Here is a 25,469-nt window from a genome sequence, read left to right as displayed (position 1 = left end):
ACATTTCCCTGATTCTTTCTTTATGAAGAAAATTTATATTTTATCCTGAATATTGTAAGAGTTATGTTGTGCAGACTCTAGATTCTGTTATGATCATTTAAATTTTTTTCTTATTTTTAATATAGAAGCTGATTTACTTAAAATCTCAGTTCAGTCCTTCCTCAAACTCCCTTTAGCTGGGCAGTCTGCCCTACAATTTCCTGGTTCAGGGTTGTACAGAGAATTTAGGACTCCTGATTGCTGTTTCTGTCCTGTTAGAATTCTCTCTTCACTTTCCATCAGCTCTGGTTGTCCTAAATACTGTGTTCTTCTTCGGCAGTTCAGAATTATTTAGATTTTTCAGAGTCTTTACCACTCCATATCCCAACATAGTAATAACAGATGATAGAGAGATAGAGAGAGAGAGATAAATAGATAGCTAGATGATAGATTTATTCTTCTGGTCCTTTCTTCAAAGTTTTTACTCTTTTCCAGAATCTGCCTGTATTTTTTTTTTCTTCACTTTCAGAATTGTAGGATAGTTTTTCATTTTATTTTATATAAAGTTATAGTTCTTCTTTTCAAGATGGTTGATATAGGTATTAGTCTGCTAGGGCTGCCTTAACGAAGTGCCACAGACTGGGTAAAAATATAAATTAATTTTCCCACAACTTTGGAGGCTAGAAGTCTGAGAGCAACGTGTCAACAAGGTTGTTTTTTTTGGTTTTGTTTTGTTTTTTTTTGAGACCAATCTCCTCAGCTAGTAGATTACTGTCTTGTTCTTTTATCTTTACACAGTCTCCCCTCTATACCTAATTTAACTTTATTGCCTCTTTAAAGGCCCTACCTCCAAACACAGTCATGTTTTGAGATATTAGAGGTTAGAACTTTAACATATGAATCTTGAGAGAACATAATTCAGCTCATAACAGTATATAAGGAAAATTTTAGTCATACCAGACTGAAACTCAGCCATGGAAATTAGAGACATTGGAAGGGATAAATTTTTCCTCTGAATTCTAATTTAGTCTCAGACTCCTCTTCAATGTGGTTTCCTAGCCCCCATTACTAATAAACTTATGTTGGCATGCAAGATGAAACAGATTTTCCATCCCTTTTCCTATATGCCAACAATATCTACAATGTCAAGTACAATGTTAATTTCTAAAATTAAGTCTCTATTGCTGCCTAAGTGCAGTCTACCCAAACCCAATAAATGTCAACATCGCAAACATGAGTGTATGTTATGCCTCATGTCCAATAACCAACTTTTGTTTAGTTTATCTTCACAATATCTCTTGGGTCTGTTTCTGCCTCTGAACTGAAACATAAAAAATATAATGTCATCGCTCGCTGTTCTCTATATTCTCTGTCTATCTTACCAGTGGCTCTCAATTTCACTCTAATTAGAGCAAAAATCCTTACAGTGCTCAAGTTTGTAAACACGGTTTATACTATTTTAACTATATCTCATATTTACATAGTATGTTTTGTTTTGTTTTGTTTCCTATCACCCCCAAAAAGAAACTACACCAAGTGATTTCTTTTCTGTTCATTGCAAAATCTGAGAGTCTGGAATACAACGTAGAACCTGATAGATAGTTGAATATATTTGTTGAATTAATGTAAACGAGCACATTATTTAGCTTCCCATTGTTCTCTTATTGATGTTATTAGAGAACAAACACTCAGGAAAAAAAACAATAACAAAATACAAGATGTTAACCATTTTTTTAAAAAAGTACTAATCATGTGTTTAGAAATCTTTTTTTTAAAAGCATTTGTGGGACTTTACACTGCTTTATATTTCATGATTATAAGCAACATAAGTAGTACTAAACCTATTTTCTAAAATCTTCTTCTATCAATTGTTAATTTTTTTGAGACTGGTATAAATCCTCTTAAATCTCTAAATCATGGTAATTCATGATGACAAGTAAGTTCTATGATCAAATTTGAAACTTGTTCTTGAACCTGTTCTTCCTCATATAGCCCCCTGTAAAATATTGTGAATATGAACTATTGCCATGGAAATAAGCTGTTATCTCCTGGGCAGCTTCTGTTCTGATGTTCTTGTTTTCTACCCATGTGAATTATTGCACCATGACTATAAGTCTCCACCTCAAAGAGTTAAATAAGTGCACATCTGTGCATATATTCAGTCTATGATATTTTACCATTCTCTCTCTCACTGTAGTCTTCCATATGAACCTATTAAAAAAAACCTTAGATGTACCCCAGAGAAGCAGCTAGCTCTGAGGAAAATAAACTCACAAGGACAATTTAAAAATAATTTTTTTCCAGCTTCCTGGTTTAAAAATACCATGCTTGTTGAGACTTGCAATGATTAAAAATAGCCCTTAAGTGGAGAGATTGTGTGTTTTTAAGATCTGTTTATCTGAGATTTTATGTCAAAAATATTTAAGAATCAAAGTTCATATTTCACCAGTAACGTCTTATAAGTCCTCAGAGTAAACCACCCCCACATAAACACAGTATTAACCACTTCCTGAATATGTCATGTTGGTTCAGAGTTCAACTTTATTTTGAAAAAGAATAACTCAGCTTAGAAATTTTCCTATAAAAAACTTGGCAGAAACTCAAAGCCAGTGTTCTTTTCATGAACTATCCTTTACGGGTAAATGTATAGTAATGAAATCCTTGTTCATGAAATGTTGCTATAAAATAGAAATGAAAATTTAAATGAATAGTTTTAAGTTTGATTGATTTGTACCTTTATGATTCAAAGTTTTATTTAGATTTAGTAATTAAGAGGCTTTACTAGGAATTTTTAGTAGTAAGATAGAGATGTATCTCTACATTCATTCTTAGAAAGACCACTATTTAATCAAATACATTCACCAATTTAAAGGTTTTCCAGTTATTTTTCTCCAATCCCAGGAAGTACTCACTCTTTTATGAACTTGTTCATCTTCCCACTTGTAATTCTTATATTTTTTAAAAATAAGTAAAAATCTCTTTAGATGTCGAGGGTAAAGTGATAGCCCAAGCATTACCCAATCTAAGAGGTTATTCAGGAAGTTACAGCAATCACATAAGGTAATTTCTGCGGGGAGAAAATAAATTAAGATATATTTTAACAATGTTTGTTCTCTGCTTTCGATTTGCAGCTAAAAGAGAAAAAAGTTACCCTCTTACTCTTTAAATACACAAAAACAATCTATTTCATTCTAACAAAAGGTTTATCAAGTTGTTCTTAAGGACATGCAAAAGCCTATACATAAAAAGTAATTGGAAGCCTAAGGCATGCCTTTGACTCCTGAGAAGGAGTGGGGCACTGAGGTACATTCCCACATCTTCTCTGAGTCACTTTGCTGAATCTCTCATATTTGGGCAGGGATAGTGCCTAGCCAGCAACTCAATTGTTGTCACAGTCAAACCTCTACATACAGTTATAAGAGAGGAAAGACAGACAGTTTTCATATTTGCCAATTCTGGATAATTACCAAGATCACATTGCAATAGGCAGATTTCCCAAGTGTCTCATGCGACAAAACTGTCTATAATGTTATGATCCAGTGAATAGTAATTTCTTATAAAGTCAGATGCAATGTCAGGATAAGTAAAACATGATTGAACTTAGTAAACCCACTTCTTATTACAGGGTTGCAAGTGAATATAGAAATATTTGCAAATTGCTTTGAGCTACATAATGTTTCAATGCAGATAAGTGCATTGGGAAGGAGAGTGGGAGGAAGGAAAGAGCTAATATTTTTGCACCTGGTACTATGGTAGTGCTTCTTATACTTTGTCTTATTTTATTCTTAAAAAAAGGGGAGAGGGCAGCTATTTTTATAATCTTTATTTTAAAAACAGGTCTTTCTGGCTCTGGAGCCTATACCCTTCACATAATACAACGTTAATTTCTCTGTGGAAAGAGAAAATTCCTGTATTCACTTGCTACCCAAGCTAAAAGGAGTTACCTTGTTAGTTTCCTTATAGGTCTGTGTATTAGCACAGGAGTTATGCATGTCTAGCCTGCAAATGACATGTCTTGCTCATCTTTGGCAGCATTAAGTGGCCCAGCCATATTCAAGCTAAGATCCCAGGAAAAAGGTGGACAAGTCTGGAAGTTAGACATAGCCAAGTGTTTCCAGATTCAGACCCTGAGACTCCTGTAAATTCTTTGGAACACTGAGAACTAATTTAAGAGAGGAGTGATCAGAATTTTTTTTTCCTTTGAGCTTTAATTCATTTATTTATGTGAGCATATACATATTTATTTATTCATTAAACAAATATTATTTGTGCACCTACATGTACCAGGCAATGGTAGGCATTGAATATGACAAGTATAGTTCCTGCCCTTAAATAACTAGTTGTCCAATGGCAGAGTATAATATAAAAAATAATTACCCAAATAAGTGTATTAGTGCAGTCTCTGAAAAGTATAAGGAAGGAGAATGTGGGGAGCTATATAACAATGCCAGCAGGCAATCTGGGCTGGTCTAGATGTTCCAGGCAGACTGACTGAGGAATAAGATGTAAAGAGGTAGAGGAGCAATGGGGGTGGCGAACGGACAGCATTGCAGAAAACAGAGCATCATTTGGGGCACATCTGTGGTGGGGACAGACCAGTGGAAATGGAACACAGAGGACGATAGGGCAAGTGGTATGACAAACTCTGGAGAATGGTAGGCAGGAGTCAGATCCTCATTAAGAATTTTAGTTTTTAATCTTAAAATCTGCAAGAAGCTTTTAAAAGGTTGCAAATAGGATATTGCCATGATTAAATGTGTGTTTTGAAAAGATCGCTTTAGGTGCTATGTTTAGAGTAGGGAAAATAACTGAAGATTTTCAGACAAGAAGTGATGGTAGCTTAGGGTAGAGTGATGGGAATAGAGAGAAAAGTAAGATGCAGGAAAAATGAGACTTTTTGTAATGCTTGAATACGTGGAGTGAGGGGAAAGGATGCATTGGGATGAATCTAGACACTTCCTACATAAGAGTTGAAACTGAAGTGGAAATGCAGATTCTTGTTGAGTATGGTAACTGCTTTGTCACTACCTTTATCTTCTCATCTTCCTGAGCACATCTTCCTTTTAGAAGGGAAAATTGCTCCATAAGCTTTAGGATCAATAAGTGATTCCTCTACTTGAACCTCTAGAATTTCTGCCCTGTCTGGAAAGTTCAAGAAAAGCTACACTAAATTAAACTTTAACTACAAAACAAAGCAACAAGGATTTTTTTTTTTTTTTTTTTTTTTTCCTGGCTGGCTTCTCTTCCCCCGCCCCCAATGTATGTCTAAGCCACTATATCTCATCCCACAGAAAATTACTCTTCTCCCTCAATCCGTTATATTTGAGACATTCTTTTAATTCCCTGTAGAAAACAACAAGTAAGGCTTAAAGGATAAGCAGTGCAAATACTCATTTCTTTTTGAAGGGACTATTTTTTTCCTTTAAGGTTGTTAGTTATCTACATCATTGCAACAATCTCAGGGACTCATAAGATTAGGAGAAAGAAAAGAAAAGCCCCCTTGAGTACAAATCCAGGACTTTGGAACTGAATGCTTACGTTTTATTTCTTCCACAATTTAGAAGTTGCTTAAACTGGTATCATTGATTTTATGTCTTTCATTGTCTGCATAAAAGTGTGCAGAATGGTCCAAGATGATGTAGCGATACTGCCAGCATCCAGCATCTGTAATTATTGAGTTAGGATTATAGCTCTGCAGCTCTGATGTCACTTGGAGGTTGACTTCAGTCCTGGGCTCTGGCCTCTGACCCTGCAAACCGAGTCAGCACCACATCTGATAGGGAGCTAACTCTGCCTCTGCTGCTAAGGAGTTTTGTGGCCCTGAAAAATTCATCTGACCTCCAAGGACCTGAATTTCCTGGTTATAAAACAAAGAGGTGAGGCTTGATGATTTTTGAAATACTTTCCACCCCTAATTTTCTTTAAAAAAAAAAAAAAAAATCGTGCTTAAGTGTGACACCGTGTCAGAGCAAAGTGTGAGCATGTGTGTGCTGTTTTAAATTCAACTTTTTTCAGCCACATTCATCACAAATGTTAGGAAAAAACCTCATTTATTTCTTTTTCCTTTGAGGAATAAAAGCAGATAAATAATAAGCCAGGCATTTGCAATTTTAAGATCCTAGGCGTTTGAGATGTTTGCTAATACTCAGGACATATCTTTTAGCCTCCACCCATCCATTTCAGCCCCCTCACTTATCTCTAGACTTTCTTCTTCCCAGGCCATTAAGTTCTCCAAATTTCTCTTTGGTAGAACTTGTCCCAGAGCAACCCATTGAGGAAGTGCTCCCACATCAAAACTGAGAGACATCCCATGGTCCTAAATATAACCTGAGCTAGGAAGAAAGGAATCTGATTTCCTGTTCAAAAATATTACATACAGTGATGTCACTGACTGATAGACTGAATTACTCCAGTGTTACTTAACATTTTAAAACAGGAACTGTTAACACCAGAGGATCGCTTACTGATTGGGTGACAAGGATAATGCATGGGAACAGGTCTCATTGCCTAGAAAGGGATATCTACCTCCACATCACACCCTAAGAACAGAGGTTTTTGACGGGACCCTCCATTTCTGAAATCTTACAGATCCCCATTATTTAATCTCTTAATACTGTAAGGAAGGGACAAGATAAAGGGGAAAGAGGAATGTAAATCTCTTGCACCAAGTAGCCCAGGGGGTGGAGATAAGAAGATGCATAAGAATCATTGAATATAATCGTCTGTCTGCTCATCACAAGAGAAGGGCATACAAGGAAATAGGTACAATCGGTCACTCCCTCTGGAATAGACATTTTATTAACAGCCACGGAAACAACAAATTAATGTTATGCACATTCAGTACTCAGCGATCCTCTTAGAGATTTCTTGAGAATTTTCTTTTTTTTCAATTAAAGTTTATTGGGTTGACAATTGTTAGTGAAGTTACATAGATTTCAGGTGTGCAATTCTGTATTACATCATCTATAAACCCCATTGTGTGTTCACCATCCAGAGTCAGTTCTCCTTCCATCACCATATATTTAATCCCCTTTACCCTCATCTACCACCCTCCTCACCCCTTACCCTCTGGTAACCAGTAAACTATTGTCTGTGTCTATGAGTTTTTGTTTATTCATTTGTTTGTCTTGTTCTGTTGTTGTTTTCAATTTTATATACAACATATCAGTGAAATTATATGGTTCTCTACTTTTTCTGTCTGGCTTATTTCACTTAGCATTATAATCTCGAGATCCGTCTATGTTGTACTATTTCATCTTAAGGCAGAATAGTATTCCATTGTATATATATATACCACAACTTCTTTATCTATTCATCTGTCAAAGGACACTTTGTTGTTTCCATGTCTTGGCCACCGTGAATAATGCTGCAATGAGAATATTCAAAAGACATTCATTAATCTATAATTTGAAAAGCACTAGAGCTCTAGTGTCAACAGTTGACACTAACTTCATGAGGCAGTTCAGCAATTAAAGTTCTGTCTGTCCAAATTGAGATATAATCTTCATGTTAAGTACACACCAGATTTCCAAGGCTTGGGACAAAAAAAAAAAAAAAAGAAAAAAAATCTCATTAAATTATTTATACCTCATAAAAAGATTACACATCTGTAAGACTAAATGACATTTTCTTTAAAAATTAATTTTACCTGTTTGTTTTTCCTTTTTTAATATGTATATTAGAAAATTTTTAATTACACGTATGGCTCACATTGTATTTCTTGGAGAGCACTGAATTAGACTAAGGAAAGTAATTTGTTTTACTGGACAAGTTAAATAAGCCAAGGATTTAAGGTGAAAGAAACATGTAAAGAAATACAGGAAGTCACTCAGTTTAAATCTCTTTACAAACCACCAATTTTTTTCTTAAACATATTTATTACATCTTACTGAAAGACTCATCTGGAATAGTAAGGAAAATGGACTTTCAGTTAATTGACAGTTGGGTTATCCACTTATTCTAGGAACTTAATCCTCAGGAAAAAACAAAACAAAAACTTAAATGTTCCAGAATTTAGTAACTTTTAAACGAGAATCAGGGCTTTGTTATTTCCAAAACTAATCAATGAATTATACCAAACTGAAAAAAAATGTATGATATGATTGTCACTGCAACATTTGTGTCATACCTAACATTTTCAAAGTATTGTTGCTTACACTACAGACTCTTAGAATATGCTGCAAAGAAGTTCTTCTGTTTGAACTATGTATTACTATGCTCACCCATTTATTCTGATATTACAAATAACTGAAGTAATATGTTATTTTTATTTGTAAATTTGCACAATGCAACAAAAGAAGATTTAGAAATTGAGCAGCCATGATCGACCTCTAGTAAAAACTACATATCTTTTAATAAAAGATTTGTGGTGCTGTTTTATCTAAACCGATTCTATGTGACCTTTTAGAACACTGACTTGAGAATTTATTTGTTCACAACAGACTTTGTTTTATGGCTATTTTGTGAGGAGGATTTTTATATAAAATTTCATTTTAGAGTATAAAATCAACCTTGGCCTCGTATAAGAGAGAATAGCTAATTAAATATTTACAGCATTGTAGAGACTTTAAAAATTTACTTCTCAATTCGTTACCTTGATATAAAAGTCATAATATATCATTCTCTTCAAAAATTCTTTATCTTTATTTACTTGTTTCCTACTATAAACTGAATGTTTTTGTCCTCTCTCCCCACCCCCCAACAATTCATATGTGAAAACCTAATCCCCAATGTGATGGTGATTGGAGGTGGGATCTTTGAGAGGTGATTGGGACGTAATGGTGGAGCCCTCAAGAATAGGATTAGTGTCCTTATAAGAAGAGACCTCTTTTGCCATGTGAGACTACAGGGAAAACACTGCTGTCTGTGAAATAGGAACTGGGGCCTCACCAGACAACTGATCTGCTGTCGCCTTGATCTTGGACTTCTCAGCCTCCAGAGCTGTAAAAAATAAATGTTTGTTATTTATAAGCCACGCAATGTATGGTATTCTGTTATAGCAGCCTGAATGGACTAAGATGATTCTTTTGCTAATTGAAAGTCAAGAACCATATGATTTCACTGATATGTGGTATATAAAACTGAAAATAACCAAGAAACAAGACAAACAAATGAAGAAACAAAACCTCATAGACACAGACAATAGTTTAGTGGTTACCAGAGGATAAGGAAGGAGGGGAGTGGTAGATGAGGGTAAATGGGATCAAATATATCGTGATGGAAGGAGAACTGACTCTCGGTGGTGAACACACAATGTGAGATATAGATGATGTATTACAGAATTGTACACCTGAAACCTATGTAACTTCACTAACAATTGTCACCCCAATAAACTTTAATTAAAAAAAAGAAGTAAAAAGAAAATCTATAACTAATAAAATCCATAGCCAGAAACCTTCAGTCATACAGATCTTTACCTTAGAGATAAGAGAGATTCAAGACCTATAAAGGTTAGTCATCAGCAGTAGATAAAGTTTGTATTTCTGCTATTACTATTCATATAAGTGAAGAGATAAATAATATTAAATTGGTATGGGGTGTTCAGAGATAAATATATCAATAAAGAGTTAATTTTAATGCTATGTATTATAATTGATGCTGATATATGTATAGATAGGGAATACCCACCACTGTGAAAGGTATTTCTTTCTCAGAATGAAAGCAGACCAGAGAAGAAGGTGGTGTGATTGGAGTAGTTGAATGAGGAGGAGGCATTGGGACAGAGAGCTACTGGAGCTCAGAATGTACGCATGAAGAGAGGAAAGGTGAATGATGAAAGAAGATGTAATTTCTCATTCTCCAGTTGCTTCACATACAGTTTTGTATCCCTCACTTAGTAATTCTACACTGAATACTAATTATCAATAATGTTATTGTTAAATATTAATTCTATACTCTTCATGTATTTTATGCTTATCTGACATCTCTCCAATGTAATTGACAGATCCTTATTATGTTTTGTATTCCCTTCAAATCTGGGTATTGGACCACATCTGGATACCTACGTTTATACCAGAAGGTATTTTCACATCTTAGATAATGAGGGGATGATCCAAACCCTTAACTCAAAAAACATTCTCAATCTTTAAATATTTAACTATTTTTTGAGGTTAATATTGCAGTGCCACTGTGAAAAACGACCTCAAAATAGATTCCCCATATTTCCCTGCCCAGTGTTTTAAGCCTCCACTATATCTGAGGTGGAAAATTTCTGTCTTCGACTTAGCTCCAGTTGGAAAAGGATATTTCCTACTTTGGGCAGACTTGTAACTTACAGAGACATGACAAAAGGTTACTGTGGTAAAAATGAAATAGCGAGAATATGTCAATCCCAAGAAATTATGCCATAAAGTCTTCTCTAGACCTTTGCTAAATAAGAAACCTATTTTCAGCATGCTGAGATGGTAGAGATTGCTTGGTTGCCATTTATTTATATGGATAAAGAAAAGGAAGTTTCTTTGCCACTCTTTGGACCTTTAGCCTTTTCATTTTCAACTAACTAGATCAATGATGTACTGGAAATTAGGACTTTCAATGTAACATTATATTTTTTTTCTAATTTTACTGTTCTTAAATTCTGGGAATTTTTGTTTCATTTTCTATTGTGACGTTTGAATTCCTTTGGGATTAACGAAAGAGGTACCCACAGAAGTGTCCAGAATATGTATCATGGTCTTACTAAATTTAGTAAAAAGAAAAAAGTTCAAACTGTCTCCAGCTTTCAATAATGTTTTGGGTAAAGTCAAATTATCCTGACAGAAATATAAGTAAATATTTTGACTATATGTCTCATACGTATGATGCACCAAAAATTACATTATAAATGTTTGGAGGTGGTTAAATAGTTGTTCACAGTGGCAATAATATGTCTGGATGATATGAAGCAGATAGGTTCTGTTTGCTATCAAATGGACTTTCCACAACTAGTGACGAATTTAGCAAAAAATTCTTCAGCATTTGTAAACGTCCTCATAGCTTTCATTTATTTCTACGGGAAGTCTCGTTACCAAGAAAAAGAGGCATTCTGTATAATTATCGTTATATTTTTATGCTAAGATTATAACTTTATTTATTATCAAGTATGGAAGCCTCTTGTTTGTTTAAACCAAGCAACTGAATCCCTATTTTAGGACAGAGAGGGCACTGGCGTTGAAAGTTGAGGATGCGAAGACTGCTTGCCCTTCCGCCTCCCTGAATCAGTATAGATCAGGAGACTCAGACAAAAGACAGGAGTAGTGGAAAGAACCCAGTGTGGAAAGGTACAATTCCTTCAATTCTGGCACCTGAATCTCTGTCATTCACTGTCTTTTATAATTTCTTAAATGCAAATGAAAGATTAAGGTGAATCCAGTGAGCTGTAATTTTTATATGAATCATTTTCATCTCATAATCAGACTATTTCTAGTTAAATATAAGAAGCTCTAGAGGGACAGTCTTGGTTCTGCTGCTTGGAAAGTAGATATGCAAATTTGGATATCCCAGGGTAGCAGGAGAATTAAGCCATTGGTTTACTGTCCATAGGACTGCCTGAATCTTATTGTGAGAATCTTGGCAGGGGAGATGGGTAAGAATGATTACTGCTGCTGACATGGGAAACTTCATAAAAATTGAACTCTTCCTATACACTGTGCTTATTATAGAATTTGCCTCTGACTTTGTAATCAGATTATGTATGCATAACTAACTCCTAAACACTATGTTCACATCTTGTGATATTTAAGGATAACTATGGAAAATCTTCTAGAGATGATCCCTAATCTACAAACAGATTGTATTGCAGAATCTTACAAGTTGATGAAATGCAGTTTGGTATATATTTATCTTTTGGAACAGAGTGATGCTTCAAAGTATTGAGAACTCCAAGTCAAAACATACAAGTTGCTTTAGCCTATCAGTATATGTTGTCTGTTCATAGTAACATAAGAGAACAAAACTTTGAATCTACTTTTAAAATGTTTCCATTTTATATGAGTAGTGAAAACTACCCTCTGCATAGAAACTAACAGTGATTTTTTTTAAAAATGTAGTTCATGTGTGTTTTTTTAACATCAATGTTTTCTTGCATGAGTCCAACATTAGTATTTCTTCCCAATATTTGGACATCATCAACAGTTTTATATTCAAGGAAACAAGCTCCTCGATATTGTTTTACCTTTTTCTTTCTTTTTTTTTTTTTTTTTACATTTTTTTCATCAGACATGCATACATCTCTGTTTGCACAACAGAGCAAGGTAGAAGGAAGAATATCACTATTATCTTCTCTTAAAGCCATATCAAGAGGATTAAAGAGTACTGAAACCATGTTTGCCACTTCCTGGTCTTGCCCTTCCTTCATTGATTGTAGAATCGAATTACATTTCTCTGAAATGTTTTTCCTTGGCAACTTCTTTAAATACTCTGCCTCTGTGCTCCTTGTAAAGATGTATTTTCTAAGACAAACTCAACAGCTTCTAAGCACTGACATCTAAACTGGACTGAGACTGCTTTCTCACCCTCCACTCAAACAGCACAGTGGACCTCCTAGGAACCTGCCTGGACTATTTCACAGCACAGTAAAAAGAAGAAGGAATAGCTAAATTTGAAATTTCTGCAAATAAGCACAAGAATATAATGTGTTCTTCTTATTATTGTTGAGGTTAGTGACTTCAACCAGGCTTTTCTGTGGAACTTACATGAATGATTAGTGCCTATAAGCTGTGAGCTATGTTCAACAGTTAATTCAATTGAGTAAACATTCATTGACATCTCAGTGCCAAGTACTAGTGCTAGAAATTGAGTGATGAAAAAAGGCAGACCCTTCTAAAATAGCTCACTATAACCTAAAATTAAAATGCATGAGAAAAACGGAATCAGTGTAATTATAAATGTATGTTCAAAGTACAACACCAGTACTGACAAAAAGAGCAATTGACTTTAGGAGTGGCCAGGAGAATTAGAAGCTGAGTTGGAGGACCAAGAGGAATTCACTATAAGAAAAGGAGAAGTGGATAATTCCAGGCAGAAACGAACAGCAAATGCAAACCTAGAACAGTAGGAAAGGCCTAGACATGGTCAGTGCATTATGAGTGGTATAGATATGCAAGGCTGGAAGAAAGGAAAGTCAAGGTAAAGGATCTTAAGGCCTTGTAGACCTAGCATAAACCTGGGTCTTTTTCCTGGAGACCATGAAATACTAGTTTAAATAAGAAAGAAAAACAGTTAAATTTTCATTTGCAAGACTCATCATCTCAGCAATATGGTGTGTAGGAGAACTCAGAGGCTAATAGGCTTGGGCAGAAAATAGACCTATTTTCCTACTTTAGGCCTGAGATAATGATATCTGATATTATGATAATATCTCATGTTATCTGAACTAAGGAGTGGTGGTGAAATGATATAAGGACATGAATACAAAAGAGGCCAACTTGATAAGATTGGTAATACATTGGAGGTAACTCCTCCTGAATGTGCTTGTGACACCAGCAAAATAGGGACATTTTAGAACTTTATAGAGGTAATATTGACATACAATAAACCATACATATTTAAAGTGACACTTTGATAACTTTTCATCATATGTGTACACCTTTGAAAACATCACCACAGTTAATATAGTGAACATATCTATCACCTTACAAGTTTCCTTTTGCCCTTTAGTAATCTTTCTCTGCACACCAAGGCCCTTCTTAGACACCTGTTGGTGTGCTTTCTGTCACTGGGAATCAGTTTGCATTTTCTGGAGTTTATACAAATGGAATTATATAGCATGTGCTCTTTTTTCCTCTGGCTTTTCCCATTCAGTGTAATTATTCTGCGATTCAACCTTGTGTGTACATTAATAGTTCATTCTTTTTTATTACTGAGTAATCTTTTGTAGTATGAATATACCACATTTTGTTTATCCATTCACTGGTTGATGGAAATTTGAATTGTTCTTGTTTTGACTATTACAGCAAACCTATTATGACATTTGTATGCAAGTCTTTGAATGGACATATGCTTTATTTTCTTGTGGATAAATGCCTGGGATTAAAATTAGTCCATTATATGGTCAGTGTATGTTTAATTTTAAAAACTAGAAATTGTTTACAAAGTGATTGGCCATTTACATTCTAATGGGCAATGTGTGAGATTTCCAGGTTCTCCGAATTCCTACCAACATGTATCATGGCTTTAGTCCTTTTTTATTTTAGCCATTCTACTAAGTGTATAGTGGTATTTCATTGTGGTTTTAATTTCCATTGCCCTAATGACAAGTGACAGTATCTTTCACGTGCTTATTTGTCACATGTGTATCTTTTGATGGTGTCTGTTCAAATCTTGAGCCCATTTGTTTTAATTTGAGTTGTTTGCTTTCTTGTTATTATGCTTGGATAGGTGAACTATGTATGGTCAGAGGGAATTATAGTTAAAGAACATAGTTTTTTGAAGCCAGGGACTTTCTAGATCTTAACTGAGGCCATTCATGATGGACAGGAGTTTGTATCTCATCTAAGTAGATGTTGTGCCAGTAAGCACTATATGCATACCGGCAGATAAACGATGTTACAGTCCAAAATAATTATGAACTGACGGAGTTATTTGTATTGTGTGTTTTTCAAGTGGTAATTTTCTAAAAGAAAAAAAAAATCTGCTGATAATTTAAAATTAGGAATATGATCAAGCCAGGCAAACCTTTAGGTAGTCAAAGTTTTTCTTATGTTGGAGGCTTTTATTACACACCCCATCCCAGCTGTCTTCTCTCAGATCAGTATCCATATATTTTTCCCCATATCCTTAGAGTTTTTCACTAAGGATGTATTACCGAACAAGATCAAGGTTTCATTCCTATTATTTTTCCAGCCACCCAAAGCTTTATTTTTTTTTAATCCCATTGCATGAAAGCCTTGTTCCAACTAGGTAACCATTGTGTATATGTTTAATGGCTTGCTTGCCTAAACAGTCTAAAATTTATGCCAGTAAAAAATATACACTTTGCCAGACAGCCCATTGGAAGATTTATTTATAGTAGCAGACTGATACAGGAAATGGTTTTATATATAGGACATATTTTCTTTTCAGAAAATCTTAAACTTGCATCATATGGGTAGCTGACTACCTATATATAGAATCCCCTCATTTCATACTGCCTTGATAATTTGATCTTCTTTATTCCTTCTTACTCATTGTCATTATCATCAATCCTTGGGACAAAATAAGGCAATAGAAAAATAGAGTCAGGAGGTGGAGGTGGAAATTGAACATGGAGTGGAAGGCAAGATTTTAAAAAATCATTTATGGATTTAAAATATATTTGGAGCATCCAAAACAGCAATTTTTATGTAAACTATAGAACCAAAAGCTATATACTAGGCAACTACTAGAAAATCAGTAATTATTAATTGTATGGTTTGAATCATGTTAAGCTCCTAACCCTCAGTACCTCCGAATTTGACCATATTTGGCAAAAGGGTCATAAAAGATGAAATTAGTTAAAATGAGGTCATAATGGAGTAGGACAGGCCCTTAATCCAATATGACTGGTGTCTTACAAGAAGAGAGTAGATGAAGTGAAGTGAGACACGTGGGGGAATGCCGCATGATGACAGACACACAGACAAAATAATGCAGCTGCAAGCCAAGGAATGTCAAGGATTGATATGCACTGCTAAAAGGTAGGAAGAGGCAAAAAAGGATTCTACCCAGAGTCTGAGACGGAGTATGGCCCTGTCACCACCTTGATTTTGGACTTCAAGCCTCCAGAACTGTGAGATAAGTTTCTTTTGCTTTAAGCCACCCAATTTGTGGCATTTTATTATGACAGCCCTAGAAAACTAATGCAATGAGCAAATGTATTTTAATAAAATCTCAGAGATAATATGGAGATATAGTTTATATACAAAACCTTTAATATTCACAGGGATAACAGTACCTTGGGTTAGGAAAAAAATCAGTGAAGTTCTTATTTACACTCAAATGCTTTGTGTTTCAGGTTGAGTTCCTTTAAAGAATCCCTATTGGTGGTTGCAGGTCTAGCTTTTCATGCACAATTGCCTCATGTATATAGCTTCTTCCTTATTTTAAGTCATTCTTCCACATGCTTCATTATCTGTCCTTACAGATTGAGATTACACTAACTCAGGGAGCTGTCATAAGGATACACTGACCAGGATGTAAATAAGCAAGACTTGTACTCATGGCAAGTGGAAATCCTAAAAATGATGATAAGGGAAAAGAAATGATGCATCCCTCATTTTTAAGAATGTAACATAGGTTGCTTAAAAAACTAGGAGACAGGGAAGCCCATTATTCAGTAATCCTCGTGGGAAATTGAGGAAGACGAGATGGAGAGAAGGGCCAGCATGGGAGAAACACTGCAGACAAACAGGCATCGGTGACAATTAGATAAGGGAGAGAGGGAGAAAGAATTAAAAATGACATCCATGAATAATTCCCTTTTAACAGACACTTTCTTCATTATTCTTCTTTACTTTAAACAGTTGAAGGCAAAGGCTAGCAGAGGTATATGAAACCGGTTTCTCCTTTGGCTCCATTGTGTGTTATATTCCGTTCTCCCCGCTGTTTCCGTACAAGTTTGAGCAGATAGCACTAGCTGGGTCAGTCACTGTGTGGGCTGTTTCCGAAACAAACCATTTTTCTCACTCCATCACAGACTAATTTTATTCCAACCTCAGTAGACAGATAATTAACAACTGAGTATTACTTTTTAGCCCAGGCAATATATTAGCCAAGATTGTCTAAGGATGTGTTGTCAGGGAGGCAAAGAGGTGAGAGAACATAAAAGAAAATGATCTTATTCTTGACCCTGAGGCTAGAGTTAAAAACACATCTGTGTATAGAATATAACACGTTTGAAACAAATATAATTCTTGACCTAAATTATTTATGTGTATAAATTGGCAGAATAGAGGCAGGATTCTGTTCTGTGATAATCAACTGTTGACTCTGAGAAGAAGGTATAAAGAAGACGCTGTTTTTCAGAGTCTTGACCAATTTAATATTTTCAGAAATAATTGGTCTTGACATTATCCTGAAAGGCATAAGGAAGGATATAGAGTAACTATATCCTTTTAACTCATAAGAACAATTAATATACATTCCCAGTGTGTGTTTTTTTTCAGGATCTTTGTCCTGAATGCATGATATGATAGTACAGCAGAGTTTAGTCCTCTAAGCTAGCAGTCTTTCTAGGAGACTGAGTAAGAGTGGACACCCTTTCTGAACATGCCACTCCTCGGTGCAGGAGTGGGTGACTTTTCAGAGACTGGGTAACCAGCACATTGAGGTCTGGCCAAGATCAGAACCAAACTTTCTTTCTTTTTCCATCTACCATTCTCACCTATTATTCACCTACAGTCAACAGTCAAATGGTGATTTCTTAAAAACTATATAATATTCTGCCTCTACATCAAGGTAGCCACCTAGAAATGATTGGCAGTTTTTTCTCTATTTTTCATGATAGTTTAAAACAATTTTTCATATATTCCCTGAAGAGGGGTATTGGTGAATACATGTGGAATTTCTACTGACTGTTGTAATTTTCAAAGAACTAACAACGTCTGTTGGCTCTACCTTCCCGCTACCTAAATTGGGTTTTGTTTGCCAAGTTCAATAGTTTAATGAATGCAATGTTGGGTTTATCACCTCCCACTTTATTTCCTTTGCCTCTATATTTTCAACTTCCCATCACTGCCCACTCATCATCCCAGCTCAGTTGCCAAACCAATTTTGAATTTAGGCCCAGAAATGATTTAAGAAGTTTAATTCTGCCCCCGCCTCACCAGCACTGTCAGATGGAGTCTGGTTGTCATCTTCCCTTCTGAGTTTATAGACATCAGAAAAGTGGTGCCCTAATAACATGTTTTGAGCTAGTCTTTGAATTTCAATCTGAAAATCTCAGTTTGGCATGCATGTCCAAGGAGAATAATCAGGTGATTTGATGAATTGATAGGGGATTCTTTGAATTTGACAGGGCCAAGGGGGTTATTGGCCAGTATAGTTTGTGGAGGACAAAATCTGAAGTTTATCAGTCTTCTTGACTAATCTCAAGCTTTTTAGCCAATGTATCCTCAGATATGATTAAACCTCTATTACTTTTTAACCTTTAATAAGGTTGATGAAAACTTAATCAGTTCACTAGTTATTGCCATTCCCTTATGCTTTAATTATCTTCTGAATGTAAATTTCTTATAGAAATCTTTTAAAATTAATTCCCTATTTGTGACATTATGTTAATTAAAATTAGGTAATGAAATATGTAAATATGTGTAAATTGGCATAACTGCAATGCTCTGTATCATGTTAAAAATGAACAAATATTATGTTTGTGTATAAGACTAGAAGTGATTGTACAAGTATCTGGACATATGTATACACACATATCCTTGTGTAAATATATCTGTATATACAATAATGATAATATCTATCATTTATTGAACACATACTATAATCTTGGAACCACTGCATTTTTTGTGTATTAATTCATTTAATTTTAAATACTTATATGATAAGTGTTTATATTATTTTCATTTTACAGATCAGGAAAAAGGCACACTGAGAATTTAACTATTTATTAATGTTCACACAATCAGGAAGCACCACATACAGGATTCGAAAACCAGAGGGCTGTTCCAAGGCTTATATCCTCTTACTTCCTACAACATCCAAATATATAATATAAGGACAATAGGATTTGTCATTTCACTTTAGGGTCATGATAAAGGCATATGGTGATGTAAAGAGTAAAGATGTGTCAGAAATTAGGCATGAGATTTTTTTTCTTTTTTTCTGGTCCAGGTTCTTCATCATCTACTCATGTCTCTCATGTCCAGTGTGTCCCACTCTGTTTCATGTTGGTCTAGGGCCCTACCTGGCATTCATGCTTGTATGGTAAATTAGTCAGTTCTCATCCTCTGGCTGCCATTGCACTGTGTTCAGCCTTTCTACCCACACCAGAGTTCAGCAACTTGGAGATTTTTATATTTTTGTGTTTATTCCTATAATTACATATTACATTAATCTGTACCACAGAATATCTGCTACATGTGTGACTTCTATCCAAAGCATCTTTACTCAACTGAATTTGCCTGTTCATAACCTCAGTAAGAGTACTGACCTTAAATGAGGAAAGCAAAAAAATAGAAAAAAATACTGTCATGCGGGAGACCCTGCTCACTGCGCCATGTGTCATGCAGGGTGTCCTGGGGGTATCTGGTCCCTCTCCCCACATAAGAACACAGGATATGGTGAGGCCAAAAAGGAACACCCACAGAGCCATAGATAGGGGAGTCATACAACTGTAGTCTCACTGGTGGCTTTGTTGGAGACACAGGAAGCAGGATCCACACGATCTGCAACCTACCACCCACTTCTCTGCCAACCAACCTCACTTGCTAGCTACAATCTGCCGTGCTAACTGCAATCCGCTCTTGCTAGCTCAGCCACCATCTTCTTGCTAGCCCCCATTTTCTGCTAGCGTAGCCACAGCAGTTATATTAGTGGCCAATGTCTCACTGGTTACAGCTGACGGCCATCTAATCACAGTTGATGGCCATTTACTACCCGAGTGAGCACCTTTCCACTTGAGGGGGAGAGCCTGGAAACTGCACTCCTGGTTCTGTCCCCACAATTACAAAAACTAGAAGACTATCCTATATTACTTAAAAGTCATTTTCTGTAAGGCAGTGGTTCTTAAAAGTTGGCCTCTGGACCAGTAACAACAGTGTCACCAGGGGATTTGGTAGAAATGCAAAGTTTAGGGCTTCCTCTTGGACCACTGAATCAGAAATATGGGAGATGTCATTCGGGAACGTGTGTTTGAACAAGCCTCCAGGTGGTCCTGTTGCTCACTCACCTTTCAGAACCACCACCCCATGGCTACTCCCTATATCCCGAGTTCTCATACCACCACAGCTGGGCTTAGCTTCAAACAAACACACACTGTGGAAACAGAGACAGGAGTGAAGTTTCCAGGCTCTCGGCCTCACGTGGAAAGGTGCTGGCTCAGGTAGTAAATGGCCATCAACTGTGATTGCATGGCCATCAGCTGTGGCTAGTTGGCCATTAGCTGTGACCAGTGAATCATTGGCCACTAATATAACTGCTGTGGCTATGCTAGCAAAAAATGGAGGCTAGCAAGAAGATGGTGGCTGGCAAGCGCTGACTGCAGTTAGCACAGCGGATTGTGGGTTGCAGATTGCAGAGAACTAGATGGCAGGTTGCAGATAGTGTGGCTCCTGTTTCCTGTGTCTCCAACCCAGCCGCCAGCAAGACTATAGTGGTGTGACTCCCCTATCTATGGCTCCATGGGTGTTCTTTTTAGCCTCACCATATCCTGCATTCTTATGTGGGGAGTGGGACCAGAGACTCCGCAGGCTGCCCCGCACGACACACACACACACACATACACACACACTTGCTCCCAGGATTTATAAGCATTCAACTGTGTATTTACATTGAATTAAAACTACTTTTTCAGTGTTTATCAAATCCTCCTTTTACAGTGGAGCAAACTATAACTTCATTAGATATCAAAGCCTTTAAACTAGTGTTTATTAAAGTTGTAACATCCAGAGGAATCACACTGTTAAATGCCAGTTCTTATTCAGCAGGTCTAAAGTGGAGCCTGAGATCTGCATCTTTAAGGAGTTTACCGTTAATGCCAATGTCATTGGCCTTGGCCCACACTGAGCAGCAAGGCTTAGACTCCAGCATTGGCTCAGTAAACATTCTCATCTATAACCCAAAGTATGGCTGCAATTTCTCTTTCACTCTATGTGGGGCAGAGTCCCAGAGAGCAGTCTCCAGGCTCTTGACCTCACGTGGAAAGGTGCTGTCTTGGTTATTAGATGGCCAATCAGCTGTAATCAGATGGCCATCTGCTGTGGCTGGGTGGCCATCAACTGTCACTGGTTAGCCATTAGCCAATAATATAACTGCCGTGGCTACGCTAGCCAGTGCAGATTGAAGCTAGCAAGTTGGGTTGGTTGACAGAGAAGCGGACGGCAGGTTGCCGATCGTGTGGCTCCTGCTTCCTGTGTCTCCAACCCAGCCACCAACGAAAATATAGTGGTATGAGTCCCCTATCTATGGCTCCATTGGTGTTCCTTTTTGGCCTCACCAGACCTTGTGTTCTTGTACGGGGAACGGCAGCTGAGACCCCGCATGATACTCTAGTAGTATATCCATCATTGATTGTAACCTTCTAGCACAAGCTTGTCTAAACATACTTATCTCCATCTTCAAGTTTTTAATATGACAAGCTCTAAATCTGACTTATAACACTTCCACCTGGGCCTGTCAAAATTCTACCTGTCTTTTTGTTGTTGTTGTTTGTTTCATGCTTAACAAATCTTGCTTCCTTCAATTTTCTGATTATTTCATGTTGGCATAATCCTTCCTATACCTTCTACCTCTTTATAAACAAGTTATATAATGATCTGTATTAAGTTACCCAGTCACATGATCAGTCCCCAACACAAGTTGAGTTCCAGGAAGACAGTTTTATCTGGTTCTTACAGATCTTGGTCCTCTCCCCACTTACCTAGCCAATGTCTAACTCATTGATGATGCAGAATACTACTGTCTTAATTAAATTAAGGAAGACCAGGTGAAAAAGATACTTTAATGAATGAAGTAGGAGAGTCTGATTACTTTTTCAGTATGACTGTGCTCCTGGAGGCCAGAAGAATTGTTTTCATTAGGAACACAGCTAGAGCTATCTCTAGGAAACAGGGAGAAGCCCAGGCAGCTAAAGACCATTGGCAGCTATGAAGTTTGGGCCTGAAGTGGAAGAAAGGGCTTTCAGCTTTGGACAGAATAATTCCCTGAAGTTCCTCTGCCTAGAAATAATCCTTAAGCCTTGCTATCAACATAACAAATGTGTTGTTGAAAAAACATCCCTGGGCAAAGAAAATAAAATCCCAAAGGATATAGATTATTTGTGAATTGTTAAAGAATAAATAGTAGGACCCAGAGGAAACTGGCATGTATGTGAATCTGTCATCCTTTCTAAGTAAAGGAATCAGATTGCTCTCATGGAACTCACTATAATACATTCAGCTCCAAAGTTTCAACTCTGTTTATAATCAGTCAGCAGCCAATTGAGACTGCCATGTAATTATCTGACTTATTCAAGATGCATAAAGTAGTCAAGTTGGTTGTTCTCAGATCTAGATTTTGCTCTTATAGAGAATATGGCCACAGTCTGAACTTTAGACATAAAATTTTAAACTAGAAAAATATATTGAAAAACTGAAAAGATGAAGAAAGAACAAATATCAAATAAATCTGATACAGTTATTTTAATTATTAGGTCTCTGTTAACTTTTGAATTCTCTTCTGCTTACACTGCACATAGCCAATTAATATTTTAATTTCTCCCCATGTAGTAATGAAGTTTGTTTTCAGTTTTTTTTGTTGTTGTTTGTGTTTACTTTTCAGCTTTATGCTTTCTCCTCATCATTTTTATTCTCTGTTTTCTTTGTGATTTGGGGTGTTTTAGTATTTTGAGTTGTTTTTAAATCATTGATATTGGATCTCACTTTATTTCTAAAAATGAGATTAAAATTTATAAATTTCACAGTTTCTTCAATATTTGGAATTCCATGACTCAAGATTTTATAAATAATCATGACATCAGGCTTTTGAAACTTTTTTTTAAAGGTTACTAAAAGAGGGATAGGAAGTTTTTTGTTTTTTTTCAGTGTCTTTTATAAATGCATGGCACAAATATGAATTTGAAAGTTTACAATGTTTTAGTATATATTTCAATGAGATTGCAGAAGTTATGCTGGAATTGACCAACAGCTTGAAGGAGAGAAGGGGTTATAATACAGTGTGCCTGAAAACAACCCCCACTTTCCCCAGTCCTTGAATAGTACAGAAGATGGTATCTCCTGTGGCTCAAAGATGGAATAGAGGAGGCAGGAGTTGTAAGCTCCCAGGATGCTGCCGGCAATGTAATGGCCCATCTGGAGAGGGATTCCTAGAATGGACCCGTGGCAGATGTCAGAAAGATAGAATGGTCTCTCTCTGAGTGTGTCCTTCAGAGGAGGTTGGGGTAAAGCTGAGTATTCCTCTAAATAACGCAAGTAAAGCCAGAGACAGAGCAGGTTGGGGAGAAAGAGACAAAGAAGGACAGGAAGGAGGGAAAAAAGAAGGAACAAAGTACAAAGAAGGAAGCACGGAGGAAAGAAAAAACAAAGAACAGAAGGAAGGGAAACATGAGCTCATTGAAAGTTTTAACCTACTTTAGCAGTTAAAGACTGAAAAATCCTGTAATATAAAAGTTTAGTATTTTATCCTTAATTTGGTAATTAATTTCACCATGAAATCCATTTCTTCATGAAAATCTGTTCATTAAGGGAATACCATTTGGGGAACGCTGGTGTAGATGTGTAGTGAACTGCTATTGTAGGAAAAAAAATGTAAAACCATTGTGAGAATGTCTAGATTTCTAGTGATTCTTATGAATACTGTTTGGGTTACTTCAATCCTATGATTAGAATAAATTTATAGCCAAATATCTACTTTTTGGGAAATCTGTGTATCACACCCACTCCTGCTTTGCTTATATAGTCCTGTCTCTATTCTTTCTCTGTACATAAACCTCACTGTGTCTGTGTTTAATAAAAATGTATACATCTTTGCTTACTAAGCACAGATGTGTACTTTCCAATAATTAAAGAAAAAGATCTTTTTAAGAGAAAGTGTTAGTAAAAATTAAAGCCAACCTCATGCTTGGCAAGGGCAGGTATTCTATGAGGATTATATGATTTGCTTCTCCTAGGCAATTTAACATAGTCTATATGTGTATATTGGGCAACAGAAATACTTATCCAAGCAAACATTAAGTGCTCCTTGTACAGTTGTATACTCAATTGCCCTGGTGTCCCATGCTTTAGTGAGATTTTCACCAGGACGTGCAGTTTGTTGGTCCAAGAATTCAACCAGACTATGTGGAACAAAGTACATATCTTTTTTATTGTGTACTTTTTCTATATGTATGGAATGTGCTATTATACTTAGTCCCTTATAGAGTTTCTTCAATTTGTGAGGATTAATGAAGCTTAGTTTTGCATTTTTCCATAAGTTTCTTTAATTCCCTTCTATCAAGGCCTCTCAATTGTGCTAAATTCTAATACTATGAAGAACATTATATATGAAAAAATAGAAATAAGGTTGGTAGATTATGATTTGTTTGTAAAATGCTGATGGAAAAAAAATTGTGTATGTGTGGGAAGGGGAGACCAATTCTTAAATAGAACAGGGCTTGTTAATAACCTATATTGCTCTTAGCCAGCACTCTGTAGATATATCAGCAAGAACGCAATTTTGACTTTCAAATAACTGACTTTGACCAGAATAATAGGCAAGTAGTATGTTAAGAAGTTACTCTTTGAACTATAAAATTTAACTTTACAGAGCTTAAATCTTACTTAAGCAAATTACTTACAAAGTAATGAAGAGAGACTTCATTATCCCAATCTTGAAGAAATGCAGTTTTATTGTTTTATTTGTATTTACTTAACCCATTATTATGAATTTAAATCAATTTATTACATATTTCTTTGCCCACTATATTCTTTGATGAGTAGAGTGTCCAAGACAATATGAAGAGAAATAGTTGCATGAGAAATCATTACATCTTCAGTTGATATGGATACACACTTCAACTATTGAACTGGTCTTTTAATCAATTACCCATCTCTATTTTGACTCTCAAATAGATTTTAGTTTATGATAAACAAGGCCCTTTTTGTGTACCTAGGAGTTATTTACTTGTTTATCATCAAAGAAGAGAAGAAGCAAAGTCTTGCCTAACAGAGATCCATATAGGCTAAGACTGAAGGGAAAAAAAAGGAAAATATTGGGGTGGCAGGAATGGGATGGGGAGTCCTTTGAAAGGGCCAAATATTTAGTTTATTTCTAGATTAGGCCTATTTTTCATGCCAACAGAACTTTCCTGTGGTCCTAACAAGGGACTAGAGCTTCTACTACTATCAAAACTACCCATGTGCATTCCTGGGTCCACACAGTACACTTTGTCACCGGTGTGTATGCTCTCTCTCCCACAGTACCTTGCCTTGAATTGCTTTCCCTTCTCTTCTCTACTTAACAAATCTGCCATTCAGAGCTTAGACCCATTTGGAAGCTTTCTTGGACCATTCCATCTGGAAGAGAAAACTCCCTCTGAATTTGTCTAATGCTTAGTTGAAGTTGTCAGTCCCAGGGAGAAATGTAGTGTGCAAAAAAAAAAAAGTCCTGGACCAGATAGTCAAATATTTCATCATTTACTAGATATGCAATAGATATGCAACCTTGAATAAATTTACTGACCTCTTATAACTTCCTCTGTCCCCATCCTTACAATAGAGAAAGTTTTATGCAACATCTCAAACGTGTTGCCAGTATAAAATGATGTCATGTTTGTGAAACGTTTTGTATGTGGTAATTGATTATATTTAGGTAAGGAATTTTCTTTATTTCCACCAAATTCAGCTATGATGATT

At 36.0% G+C, this 25,469-nt stretch overlaps 1 protein-coding gene across 5 annotated transcripts in view; it reads left to right on the top strand.

The window, feature by feature from the left end:
• TRPC4 (transient receptor potential cation channel subfamily C member 4) overlaps positions 1-25,469 on the top strand; it is a 212,004-nt gene that overhangs the window by 125,528 nt on the left and 61,007 nt on the right. The window lies entirely within an intron of this gene.

This window comes from Rhinolophus sinicus, chromosome 16 (genome assembly GCF_057876585.1).
Source record: "Rhinolophus sinicus isolate RSI-liver-muscle chromosome 16, RSI-T2T, whole genome shotgun sequence".
Lineage (NCBI taxonomy): Eukaryota > Metazoa > Chordata > Mammalia > Chiroptera > Rhinolophidae > Rhinolophus > Rhinolophus sinicus.
The sequence above is the reverse complement of the archived record's forward strand: the minus strand, read 5'-3'. Positions and strand labels throughout refer to the sequence as shown.